This window comes from Balearica regulorum, chromosome 12 (genome assembly GCF_011004875.1).
Source record: "Balearica regulorum gibbericeps isolate bBalReg1 chromosome 12, bBalReg1.pri, whole genome shotgun sequence".
NCBI classification, from domain to species: domain Eukaryota; kingdom Metazoa; phylum Chordata; class Aves; order Gruiformes; family Gruidae; genus Balearica; species Balearica regulorum.
The window spans coordinates 2810576-2823426 of NC_046195.1; the positions used below are offsets into that span (position 1 = coordinate 2810576).

General features: G+C 55.5%; 1 protein-coding gene across 3 annotated transcripts in view; it reads right to left on the bottom strand.

Annotated features, from left to right (window-relative positions):
* The window catches only part of SIN3A (SIN3 transcription regulator family member A), a 34184-nt gene extending 24945 nt beyond the window's left edge, over nucleotides 1–9239 (bottom strand). Inside the window, exons 1-2 of one of the 3 annotated variants that reach the window (XM_075764954.1) lie at nucleotides 9226–9239; nucleotides 7665–7745 (exon numbers count right to left, since the gene is read on the bottom strand). The gene's annotated coding sequence lies outside the window, so the exon portion shown is untranslated. Of the gene's footprint in view, nucleotides 1–7664; nucleotides 7923–9049; nucleotides 9088–9225 lie in introns of those variants that run through there. The other 2 variants (XM_075764955.1, XM_075764953.1) reach the window with 2 other exon arrangements.
* Nucleotides 9240–12851: the final 3612 nt, after the last annotated feature.

Consider the following 12851-nt stretch of genomic DNA (forward strand, 5'->3'; position numbering starts at 1 on the left):
TGTTTTCTCACAGCCCTATCGTTGGAAATAAAATACTTTGCTTAAAACTTAACAATTTCCTCAATCTCACTTAAAGGATGCTGCTAGCATGGGCATCTTAAGCAGACGCAGACCCTGAGCAACGCAAAGCTCACGGAATGCAGTATTGGAACACAACAGACTGAGGGAGGGTGTGTTACCTACACAACGTTGCCTATATTGAAAGCAGAAAAAAAAAAAAAATCCTCCTGGACAGTCCAGGCGGGACGACAGCCAGCTGTGAGAGATGCTTTAAAAACGTGGGAGGAAGGAGGCAAAAAGCAGGATGCGTAGTCAGATTCTGAAATCATTTACAAAGCCCCGAAGTAAAGTATTCTCCGTTTAATACACATAAGACACGTGTAACCTCAGTGAAACCCACAGAGCCGCTACCAGGAGTATATCGGATACCGTATGCCGCACAGCCATCCTGGCCCCGCTCACCAGCACCGAGCTGAAGGGTGCAAAGCGGAGCAGCGCCAGCAGGCACCGCGACTGGCATCCTGCGAGCGCCGAGCAGCAGCTTTCCGCCCGCTTACTCTCCAGGATTTTTTTTCTTCTCCAACTAGCAGGCGTGTTCCTGCCCTACTCCAAGCTGTCTTTAGGCAACTTCATTTCACTTCAAATCTAACAGGTTGTTTTGCCACTGTCCCGCTCCTAAAAATGTGCCATGAATTCTTTGCTCCGATTGAACTACTCGCCTACTCTTTTGTACAAGGAAATTCCAGTGCTGTTTGCTAGGCATCGATAGTTACTGAGATCTTATCTGCTGTTCATCAAACCACTGGGTGCTCAACAGCATATGCAGCTTATTAAGGTGTTTGATGGACAGGGAACAGAGTGGAATCCATCGTCTTCAGCCTCTAATTCATCAGGGCCTCTCCAAAGCAAGTCCTTTTCACTTCCAGTGCAGTTAAACGTGTTCATTACTAACAACGGATAAACAAGAGGGAACAAAGTTCCCCCCAGAATAAGGGGACAACAGCCAACTAAGCCAATTCTCACCTACCAAGTCAGGACAGCTCTTCACAGCCTAAATCCAGCACTAACCAGAGAACCCAAAGATCACTCACCGATATCTCGGCGCACAAACAACAGGCAAGCGGGAACCAGCAGCGCCGAGGTTCAGAATAGTTTGTGCAACGAAGCTTTTGCCCCTCCGTGTCCCTCTTTACTAGTCCCTCCTGTCACTTGGCAGGGGTAGGACAAGAAGGAAGATGACTTCATTTCTTTTTGGAGTTGCTCTTCAAGTTTAACCTCTCAGTCCTTTAGCAGGTCCCCAAAGCACCCGGCAGGTAGAAGACAGCTGGCAGAGGCAGAGGAGGACTCCTCAACCCAGGTAAAGGAGAAAGCTTGCTAACTGGATCTTATTTACAAGTTACAAATCCTAAGCAGGTCTGACCTCCAGCATACACTCAGAAAGCAGAGGAGCACACTCCAGGAGCTCATTTTGCTAATGGTGCCTACGTTGGTTGTTGTTTCATTCAGCTGGTCTCTGCTGACAAATAAAGAGCTAGGCAGGTTAACTTGGAGCTACTCCCTTCAAGCATAGCCCACATTTAGCTTTGTTAAAAAAAAAAAAGTACAGTTTTATGCTAATAGGGCTGGGACTGAACTGAGCAACGCCAGCAAATCTGGCCACGCACCATCATCCCGCGAGCAGAGCTAGCCAGGATTTTGCATGACAATGGCTGACTGCATGAGTAAAGTCTGGGCAAAGCTTTGGTGGCATCTATTTACAACCCCCTCGCCAACTTGGATACCCTTCTGCTCGAAACACTGGTACGCCAGCCAGTCCTTCCACTTTCTTTTCATCTCCCAGGCTGGTTCACCCCTTACGCTCTCAAGGGTGCAACAGCTTTCCTTCCCCACAGGAGCAACTGCGCTGGTTTGCAGACACGTACGCGCAATATCCACAAAGCAGGAACATTCTCAAAAAAAAAAAAAAAAATTTCACATGTCATTTACTATAAAGAAGTGAAACGGTTCCAGCAGGCTTAACACTGCAATACGGGGGGGGTGTGTATAAATGTATATGTGGTGTATATGCAGTGTGGCGGCTGTTAAGTGTCCCACCCTTGTGTCTCCACACTTGTCGCTTTGGATGGGCTAATTAACCTTTAAACCAGAGGCTGTTTGAGGACAGAAGATGGGTGGAAGACTCATGTGCCCTTCTGAGGATTAAAATGCCACCTTAGGCTGACTGAAAAGCCTTTTCCCCGTGAAGCCACCAAACATCTCAGCCCTGCGAGGCCATGGGAATCGTGGTAGCACCAAGGCTGCATTACCACATGCACACCAGCAGCATGAACATCAGGTTTTGAAGCTCCTGATTCTTGCAGACCACGTGAGCAATCTTCCAGAAATCTACTTTACTGTGTGGTCGACATTAAAGCTTCTGTTTAAGGAAAAATAAAGCTCCTGTAGGGGGTTCTTCCCTCTGAATTCCCCTCACCTTTGCTACCTGAGCCTGGACTCTGCTTCTGTCCAAGCACTCTACCTGCTTCAACTTTAGAATTTCATATTATAGTCAATAGAGAGAGAGTCAATATTATAGGCAATAGTCAATAGCATTAGTCAGTCTTCTAGACAACACCTTGCTAAACCCCTACTTAGGGCCTGCATCCGCTGTGTAAGAGCAGCGGAGCACCACTTAACGAAGATTACTAATTCACGGGCTTTTTTAATCCTAGCAGAGAGATCATCTCGATACTCTGCTGTACCTAGACAAAGACTTGAGACGTTAACTCTGTGCATCCACGGCCACCAAAACTCTGTTGAGAGGGGAAAGCACTGAGGGGTGAGTAAATCAGCAAGTAAATCAGCACTAGAGTGGAAACTGGTCTGCATCTTGCAGAAGAAAACATGATGCCGAATGCTCCCAAAGTGCATTCATTCATTTCCTCACCGAGGTCCTGCTGATCTTGACCCGGCATCTCCCAAAGATCTCCTCCACTCAAAAGCTGGAGAGATCTGTTGCGCAGCAAGTCCTACCCCTCCTACAGCACGCCAGACGGTTGATAAGGAAGAATGAAAGGCTGTGATGAAACTCAAGACTAGATACGTCATTTTAAACCGATTTAGCCGAAGCCTACTGCTCAAAGGGGCAGTTCCACCCACTTCCACTCTCAGCGACAACCGATTTCTCTCAGCATCCTTGCTGATGGCAAAGCCCGGCTAACACGGAAAGGTATTTCGAGGATAAATACACAACTGCAATCAGTAGTGTCTAAGACTTGTATCAGCTAGCCAGCCGCCTTACACTGTGGCGACACTACGAGCAGCACTATGCTTACTTTATGTAATCTTAATTTGGGGGGGTGGAGGGAAGCCCCAAAAATACAGCAAGGGCTGCAGAAGGCTGAAAGCAAGTCAAAAATTTCAGGTACTTTCCTTCATTAAAAGCATTAACCCGAGGCACGTGGGAGAGCTTAGCAATAACGGAACAGAGCGAGTCCCACTCTGTGGTCCTTGGAGAACTGCATCCCCTTTCCCCAGCATCATTTCCACCCAAACTATCTCTTAACTTCAATCAGAGCACACTACATTCTGCCTACGGGAGGATGAAAACTACACGCTCTATTTATTTTTTTTTTTTTTTCCTTTTCCAAGGTTTTTAGTGTTCCTTTTCTCAGGGAAAGGGTACCGCGTAGGAACACACCTCTGATCTTCCCACCCAGCTCACCAGCTCTGCTTCGTGCTACAGATAGGGTGCATCAGGCAGACGTACCACAAACACACATAGGCTCCTCGGCTGGTAAAGCAAGAAAAAAAAAAAAATATCAAAAAAAGGTACGTCGCATCTCAGTAACACCACCAGAATTATGCAATTCTACCCTGCCAACTTCACCAGAGGATTTCCCCATCCATCTGCCTCGCGTAAGCCAGCGGGACCAATAAACGCAAGTGGAGCGCATCCCTTCCCCGCCGGTACCGCAGAGAGGAGAGGAGCGGAGCAGCGTTGACACAGAAAGAGAAGGAACAAAGCGGGGACAAGGCTGGATTCAGCTGGCGGAGCACCACACCGCTCCCTCCTCGTGCCCGGTGTTGAGGGATCAGTCTTCCACGGCAGCAATGGAGGCAAGACAGCCCGGGTACTCTCCCCTTCCCTTCGCAAAACTGCCTCTCCCACGGCAGCTCCGCTCCCCGGCTTTTACCAAAAAAAATTTCAAAAATCTGCATAGCGAAAAGCCAATATTGATTTTTTTTTTTTTTTTAAAATCTCAGGTTTACCAATCGGATAAACAGGGTATCCTGGCATTAGAGATCAGCTGTTAAATAGGTGTCAGAATCAAAAACAAAACAAACAAACAAAAAAAAAGGCAAATAGAGAATAGGAAGAAAGTGAATGGGGAAGGTCTGCTGCCTCGGCACCTGTTGGAACCACAACATGCCTGTGGATAAACACCGTCCTCACAAACAAGCTGTGAAAGTGCCACTACAGAGGATCTTGGTGTCCGCAGAGCGAGGACCCTGCTGAAAAAGGGCAGGGAAATCATGTACCAGACTTTAACATGCACAGGGACTTTTTAAAAAGGTTTCCTTTTGAGGGAGAAAAGACTCAAAACTCGGGAGCTGCAAACCTAAGTCTCTGCGATGTCTCCGGATCCCGGAGAGGTGGCTCCAACCCTGGATGTCCTGCGGGACACGCTCTCCATAGGATTTCGATGCCGTATAGCACGGCGCCTGCTAGAAAGCAGCCGGCTGAGTTTCTGGCAGCGCTGCTGTCTGTGCACTAACCCAGCCGCACGACTTCCAGAACGTGACCCAGCTTGCTCAGCAATCGCCGATATATTTTTTGTACGGTGCCACACAGCCCGGATCTCTCACCTGTAAATGGGGAATAAGCCCCCCGGCCCCGCTGCAGAGGGGTGTCGTGCAGAGAGGGACGCTCCAAAATGAAATGAAAAGTATGCAAAAGGAAAAAAAAAAAAAAAAAAAAGTGCTGGAAAAGCATTACACGAAGCTTTCGAAGCAGTTGGGAGGGTTTTCTGCAAGGTGACACGGCGACAGCCCGAGGATTACGTGCCAGCAGCCACCGCGACGCAGACGGGACGCGAGTAAACCCCACTCGTCTCCGTCCAGATGGGTAACAAGGGTACGGCACCCAGCCGTGCTTTGCCAAAGCAGCGTTAAATTCCACCGCAAAGAGACGATCCAAACCGAGCTTTACACTCAATACAGCGGTTAGCATCGTTTCGCCCAGTTTCCTGAGTACACCTTCCCCACGCACAGAGAGAATTATCAGAATACTTTTATTTTATTTTTAAATTTAAAAAAAAAAAAAAAAAAAGAGATCCAACCCCACGGGAGTTGGAAAAAAGCAGTACAGCCCCAAAAGCCGCGCACCCCCTTCCTAACGGGCTGAAACGACAGCTATTACGGGACTCCCTTTTCTGTTCCAGCTTTAACAGCCATAAAAGCTTCCCAATGCTGGAGAAGACCAGAACAGCAATCTGGACAGAAAACGATTCATAAATCCTGGAAACGTAAATGATCCGCCTGCCAATTCCAACGCGATGCTCCCGGCTCCAAGACCCACACATGCCAGGAGCCGGCGCGGAGGGCTCCCCCGGCAATCCGGGCCGGGGAGAGGGGGGCAAAGCATCATCCCCCTTCCCACCCCGCTTGGAAAAAATCAGTCTAAATCACCCAGAGTTTCCCCAAACTTGAAGAAATTACTGCCATTTTATTGGGTGAACTACCACGTTGAAGCTTTTCTAACAAGTTCACGCCGTGCCCGTGTTTCTTAACCAGAAGAGGTGGGTGGGAGGGACGAGGACGAGATACTTTGGGGTGAGAAAGCGCAGCTTCCTTTCGCAAAGAGCACGCCCGCCTGAAAAACTGCGAACTTCACCCGGGCAGAGAAGAAAAGACCCTAAAAAGTGTTTTTTCCATTCCTGGAGATCCAGCACAGGCTGACACTAGGCTGCCAAGGCACTTTTAGGTGATGAAGGTATTTTACAGGTGCTTTAAAATGACTATTATTAACATAAGGTGCCATTTTATTATATACTATTAACGACAGAATATTTTAGAACAACGTATACCTCTTCAAAACGGTATTTTTTTAAAAAAAAAAATCACAAGTTAGGACCAGAAGACTGAAGTGTAAATAGAGCTGTACTGCAATAAGTTGGGCATTTCCCACTTGTTTACTGACCCCGCACCTTTTAGCCCGATCGATGACTATAAAAGCAACAAGTTAGAAAAGAAACGTAAGGTATTAGGTCATCCTTAAGTTACACTTTAGTGCAGAAACCAGGTTTTGATTTCTCCGGACAGCACGGGAGAGTAAAAAAATCTACGCACAGCTCGAGACGCATTCAATGGCTTGTCCCAGCGCTAGTTTAAATTAATTCTTTTTTAGTTTTGTATCGGTTTAGCGCGGCAAATAAACGCGCTTCTTCTGGGACGTACCCCTTCCGTCAGTGCACCAAATACACGGGTTATTTGCACAAATAACAACTATAAAAACTCATTTCTGAACCTGGGCCAGGAAAACACAGAAAAGACAGTATTTAGCCAAGCGGACACCAAGCACACTCGCATTTTTTTAAAGCTATCTGAACCCCACGGCCGACCTCCTGCGATCCCAAGAAGAAAAATCCTAACGTAGTTACTTCGGATGTACAGGAGTCCAAAGAATTAAAATCCAGGGCTGAAATATCAAGTTCAAGTCTCGGACAAGTTGAAGGCACAACACCGAGCAGAGAGGATGTGTGAAATAAAAAAAAAAAAAAATAAAAAAATAAAAAAAGAGGACGCCGGCTTGCTATTAAATACGCTTAAAGATTAACGTGTGCAAGCGGAGCTCGCCGGTTTCCATACATCTATACGTCGCTCCAACAGGTCTTTTAAGGATCGCTGCGGTATTGAGCTGAAAAACTGCAGCAGGGGCTCCGGGAAGCCACGGGGGGAAACATCCCGGGTGCCGTTTCGGAGGGAGCACGGGGAGCCGGCCGGTGCAGGGCTACGGGCGGGGGGAGCGGCGGAGAGGGCCCCCGGCCGGGCGGTTGCTGAGCGGTAAAACGCTTTTAATGGCAACTTCTCCGGGAAGTTGGGGCGGGGGACACACGACACACACCGGGAGACCGGGGGTGGGGGCTCCAGCCGGTTCTCGGGATCCCCTGCCCGGGCGGCGTGGGGAGGAGCTCCCCGGGGAGGGCGTGGGGGAGCCCCGGCGAAGGATCCAGCGCGCAATGCGGCCGGTACCGGGGGCGTGCAATGCGGGAGAGAGCTCGCGGGGGGCGGTCCCGCCGCAGCCCGGGAGCGGCACCGGGCGGAGGGCGGGAGGAGGGGCGGAGGGAGGTGCCCGCCTCGCAGCGCGCCCAGCGGCCGCCGCACGCTCCGCCCGCCGCTCCCGCCATGCCGGGGCCGGGACACCCCCTCGAGCCCGGCGGGGCGGGGCGGGAGGACGAGCGAACGCCCGCGCGGGCCGGGGCTCCCCGGGGAGTCGCGCCGCGGGGAACCGACACCCCCCCACCCCCCCCTTCCCCCGCCGCCCCCCTCCTCCTCCTCCTCCCGCCCCCCCCCGCCAGCGCGCGCGGTACCGGCGCCAGGCCCCGCCCCCTACGGATCGCCGGAGGGGGCCGGCACCGGGCCTGGCGCCCCCCACCTCTCCTCCACTCCCCCCCTCCCCTTACCTCGAAGCGGGCCCTGGCAGCGGCCGAGTCTCCCTCAGGGTCAGGGGGCGGCGGGGCCGCTGCGGGCCCCTCCCGGGCGGGGGCGGGCTGTCCCCGGCGCGGTGAGGTGAGGTGAAGGGGGGGGGGGGTCCCCGCGCCCCTCCTCCCGGAGAGGGGGGGCGGGCGGGGGCGGCGCCGAGGCCCCGGGCGGGAGGGGAGGGGGGCTCGGCGGGGTGTGGGGGGGTAAGATGGAGTAACCGTCTCTCGGCCACCGCGGCGGAGCGCTGCCCGCTTCTCTGTTCCCCGGGAAATCCCGCCCCTCCCCGCGCAGGGGGGGAGCCCCAAACGTCTATTGGGGGCGCCGAACGCCCGTCAACCGCGCGGCCAATCGCCGCTCCGGTCCCGCCCACCTCGCCCGCCCCTATTGGCCACGGCCCCCAGGAAGGGGATGTGGAGAGGAAGGGAGGGAAGGGGGGTGGGGGGGGGAGCGACCGCCGAAGAAAAATGTCCGTATAAGCAACGCGCCCCGCCCCCGTCCCTCCTCCTCCGCCTCTCTATTGGCTACGACGGAAAAGCGCCAGCCAACCGGCGAGCGGGCAGCGCTATCGTCATGACGGGGAGCCCGCCCACGCGGCGGGACTAGCCCCGCCCCAGACCGACGAGACCCCGCCCCCTCTCTGGGGAGCCCTTTTGTGGAATGTTTACATCGGCCGCGGCCCGCGCGCGCGCGGACCCCCCCCACCCCCCCCGGCGCGCGCGCACGTGCTCACCCCCCCCCCCCCCCACAGACACACCGGGCCCCGTCGCCAACCCCCCCCCCCCCTCCCCGCCGCCGCCGGTTGGCGGCGGCGGGGAGGGGGGGGGGAGGTTGGCGACGGAACCCGGGGGGGGGGGGGGTACGGCGCGGCTCTGCCTTTTGTCCCCGACCCCTTCACTTCCGGGATGGCAGCGCCCCACGTGGGGCGGGTCGGTTACACGTGGGGGGGGGGGGAAACACGCACACACACACACACACACGCACGCACGCACTGAGGCGGGGGGGGGGGGGGAGAGAGAGAAAGGCCCGCGCGCTGCGGGGGCGTGGCCGCTGCCCCGCGGCCAATGGGGGCGGGGGGCGTGGCCGACGCCGAGGCCTCTCCCTCCTTCCCCCCCCCGTCCGTCCCGTCTGTCGTCGTCCCCCCCCCCCCCGCCGTCGCGCGCTTCCCGCCGCGCGCTTCCCGCCGGCGGCCGTTGGAGCTCGCGGGTCGTTCCTCCCCTCAGCGCGGCGGCGGTACCGGTTCTCCTCCCGCCACCCCCCCTCCAGCCCCCTTTCGCCACCCCGGGGAAGCAAATCGCGGTTTGTCGTGAGGGGGTGGGTGGTGTGTGTGTGTGTGTGCGGGGGGGGGGGGGAAGCAGCTGTTACATACCCTCAACGCGCAGGCGAGGAGCCCTGAATGGAGGGGAACTCCCCCCGGGGCGGATTGGCCCCGCGATACCGATCGTCACGACCGGACCGCCCACCGGCGGGGGGGCGACTGAGGGAGAGGCCTCACCGTGGAGGGCGGGAGGGAACCGACCCCCGGCCCTACGGCACCCCGTGGCACGGCGGGGGCGGGCGACCGTGACTCGGTCCCCGTTGATAAACCAGGAGCTGGAGACGGGGTAGCAGGTTTTAATTTTTTTTTTTTTTTACTATTATTATTTTTTTCTTTTCCTCCCGAGGTTACCAAAGTTGTGGAGGGAGTTGCTGGCCTCCCCTGTGCTGCGGGCACCCCCCCGCTGCCTGCCTGAAGTCAAAGCTGGAGGAGCCGGGCCTGGCCTTGGAGGAGCTGTCACCGGGCCTGCTCCTCCTCCCATCATCCAGAGCGGGCTCAGGGGGTGAAAATAAAAGCACACCCCCCTCTAAACTTCTATTAAAATAAAGCTTTTGAGCATCCTCACTCAAAAAAGGTCAAAACCTTTTTTTCTTTCAGCTGCTTTTCCCCCTTTCTCAGCTCTAACCCGCAGCCAAGGCAGGGAACGGGCAGCCCCTGGGTGCTGCCAGGAGGCCAGGACACGCAGGCACAGCAGAGGAGGATGTCTCCTCTCTTCCCTTGGGAGCTGCAACTCAATTCAGCGGCTAAAAGGGCTCTGGCCAGGGGTGTTTGAACCTGCCCAGGCTGCTGTGCCACTGGGGATCAAGCCCCAGCCTAGGAAGCTGGTGGGAAGGCAGCAGGAGGGCCGAGAAATTCATGTCCCCGCTGGGAATTTTGCTCGTGGTGATTGACCGCCAGCCCTGGGGCACTCTGGGGAAGGGGAGACGCTGCAGGCAGGGCTACGCAAAGCCGCTGCCTGCACTCAGCAGCCCCTTTCTCCCACCTCTCTCCCAACAACGCAAAGTTTTACTTTCCAGTAGCGCTTGGCGCTCTGCACGAAGTGGCCGTTTCCACAAAAATCCATCTTTCTGCTGCCGAGCAGGACCCGCTGGCCCAGCGAGGAGGAGCGGACGGATCAAAAACCTTGTGCAAGAGGACTGAAAACGCTGGCCTTGACAAGAAATGCAGCCCTGGAAATAGTCGGGGAGGGCGAGTGTTTGGGGTGTTTTCCCATGGAAAACGCTTACAACCCTTTCCTCCACCTCCGGCACAGATGGGATCTCCATCGCTCCTCTACGAGAGCGGCATATCCGAGCGGTTCCCATCCAGAGCCGGCATCGGTGATCTCCCTCCCTCTCGTCTTTGCCTAAGCACGGTTTTATCCACGTTAATCCTCCCCCTGTGCTCCCGAGGGGTGGAGGCAGCCGAAGAAATCCTCTGCCCCAGTCTTCTGCTGTCATCTGTCTGGCAAAAGCCACCAGGCGGGGTTAAAAAAATGCCCAAATCTCAAGTTTAAAGTCCAAAAACCACCGATGGCTGATCTTATCGCAAGAAGAGTTGAAAAGAGAACCGTTTTAAAAGTCAAAAAAAGAAAAATTAAGCTTAAAAAATACATATTAACGACAACCTGAAGTGCTTTTTGAATGAACGCCCTCCAGTACCATGCTGGCTGGCGTTCCCGCCGTGACACCAACACATCCAGGACACGGTTCTCCTGGGAAACGCTTCAGCTCTGTGCCCACATCCTGCGGAATTTAAGCTAAAAGGCACCACCACCTTCACCCGTGCCCACAGGGAGGGCTCGGTCGGGATTTCACAGCCTGTGGAAGCGAGACAGGAGTGGGGAGGCTTGGTACCACCTGCGGCGAGGAGGGAAGGCCCCGGGATCCTTCCTCCCAAGGATGAGGGGCTCCCTCAGATGCCAGAGCCACCCTGGAACGGGCGCCAGAGGGAAACTCGAGCTGGAGGAACCGCTCTGCGGGTCAGACTGCTGCTCGAGGACCACAGCAGGGCTGAAAGCGGTACCTAGAAAAACGGGACGCTGAAACAAAAATGGTCCGTACAGCCACGGACACTGGGGTCCGCATCCCTTGGGAGATGGATGCCCTGCCGCCTCCGCTGCTTTTCCAGCCATCCAGGCCATGCGTTCGGTCCCGGTTTGGCACAGCCGAGCCCGTCCACGCCTCGAACGCAGCGGGGAAAGCTTCTCCCTCGGCCGGTCCCAGAAAGGCACTGCCCTCCTCGGCTTTTTCAGACTCCAGCTGAGCAAACACAGGTGCTGCTCTTCCCACCCGCCGCCGTTTCCTCTCACCCGGGAGCCTCGGGCACGTGCTCTCCCGCCGGCTCTAGGGCTCGATTTGCACCGGCTGCCTCTTTCCTCCTCTCACCCCGAAGCCTCAGCACTGGCACGGTTTGCACCCGACGGCGCCGGGGCTGGCCGTCAGCCCGTGGGCAGCCCGGCCGCGGTTCCCGCAAGCCATGCTGGCGTGTTTTCATGCCCTACACGCCTGCGCGGCCGGCAGCACAGGGGCGATACCCTCACCCCCGCATCCAGCGGCAAAACGCCTTTCGCCAACGCCGCCAACCGTTCATCATTTTATAGCATTTATAGCAGAACGCTCCCAAACACAAGACGACGGCGGACGCTCTCCACGCCGCGGCTGTACCTACCGGGGAAATAACACCAGAAGTACCCAACAACTCCATTCCTTTCATCTCCGCTACCATCCCGTCAGCATTACAGGCAGCAGCGATGGGATCAAACGCCTTGTTCACCCCGACATTTGCGTTCCAGACAAACCCTCCCAGCCGCCCCGAAATCGCCGTCGCCTCGTGAGCTACGGGCAGCGATGGGCACATCCCGCTGCCGACCCCGCTTGCTCGGCTTTCCCCATCCAGGCTGACACACAGCCCGGGCATTTTCTAAATAATTATTAATACCCAGCTAACGAGGCTGCGTACGGCACAGCCCGTCTTGCTGCCGTCCCTCCTGCCGTTATCCTGCCCGCCCAGGAAAGCTGCCTGCAGCCCGGTTATCTCTCGCAGAGCCTCACCCAGGACAGGAGCGGGCTGGCCGCCTCTCACGGCCGCTGCCCCGTGCAAGTTCCCCGGCACGGCTCCAAACGCAGCCCCGTGTCCCCCCCCAAATTGCTGGGGGGGATGCTGCGGCAGGTCCGTGTTGTCCCCAAGGACAGAGCCGCCAACGCCACCACGAGAGCTGAGAGTATGGGTCACCGGTAGTTATATTTATATGTCGATACAAATAAAACCAAAACAAAACCCCAAAAAGTAACAACAAAAACTTTTCTCTGAATGAGAGCAAAATAGGAACATTTACAAATACTTCTGGCTCTGGCTTAGATCAAGTTAATGTTAAATACAACAACAACAAAAAAAACCAACCCAAAATGAAAAAAACCCAACCAACAACCCCCCCCAGGATTATAAAAAAATAAGAATACACACAATCAAAGAGCTTATTACAGTATGAAGTTACTGAGCCCAGGCACTGTGGCCCCAGCACGGAGGGGCACGGGGCCGGGGTGATGGCAGGGACAGGGGCTCTGGAGGTCGGCTCGCTGCCTCCCCGAGGTTTTTAGGGTTTTCTTCTTTTTTTTTTTTTTTTTGGTTTTTTTTTTTGCTCAGTGCTTTTCCAGCCCGTGACTCACCGCCGGGCTGGGCCCGCAGGTTACTGCTGCTGGCTTGGGAAAGCCAGGCGACTCCGAGAGCCGGTCGGTCCCCGTCCTCATCGCCTCGTACCTAGCGACTCCCGCGGCTGTGCCCCAAGGGGTAAGGGACGCTGGCGAGCTCCTGCCCGCCCCCCCCAGCCAAAATCCTCCAGATCCTCGGCAGGAGATGAGGATGAGGAAGACGA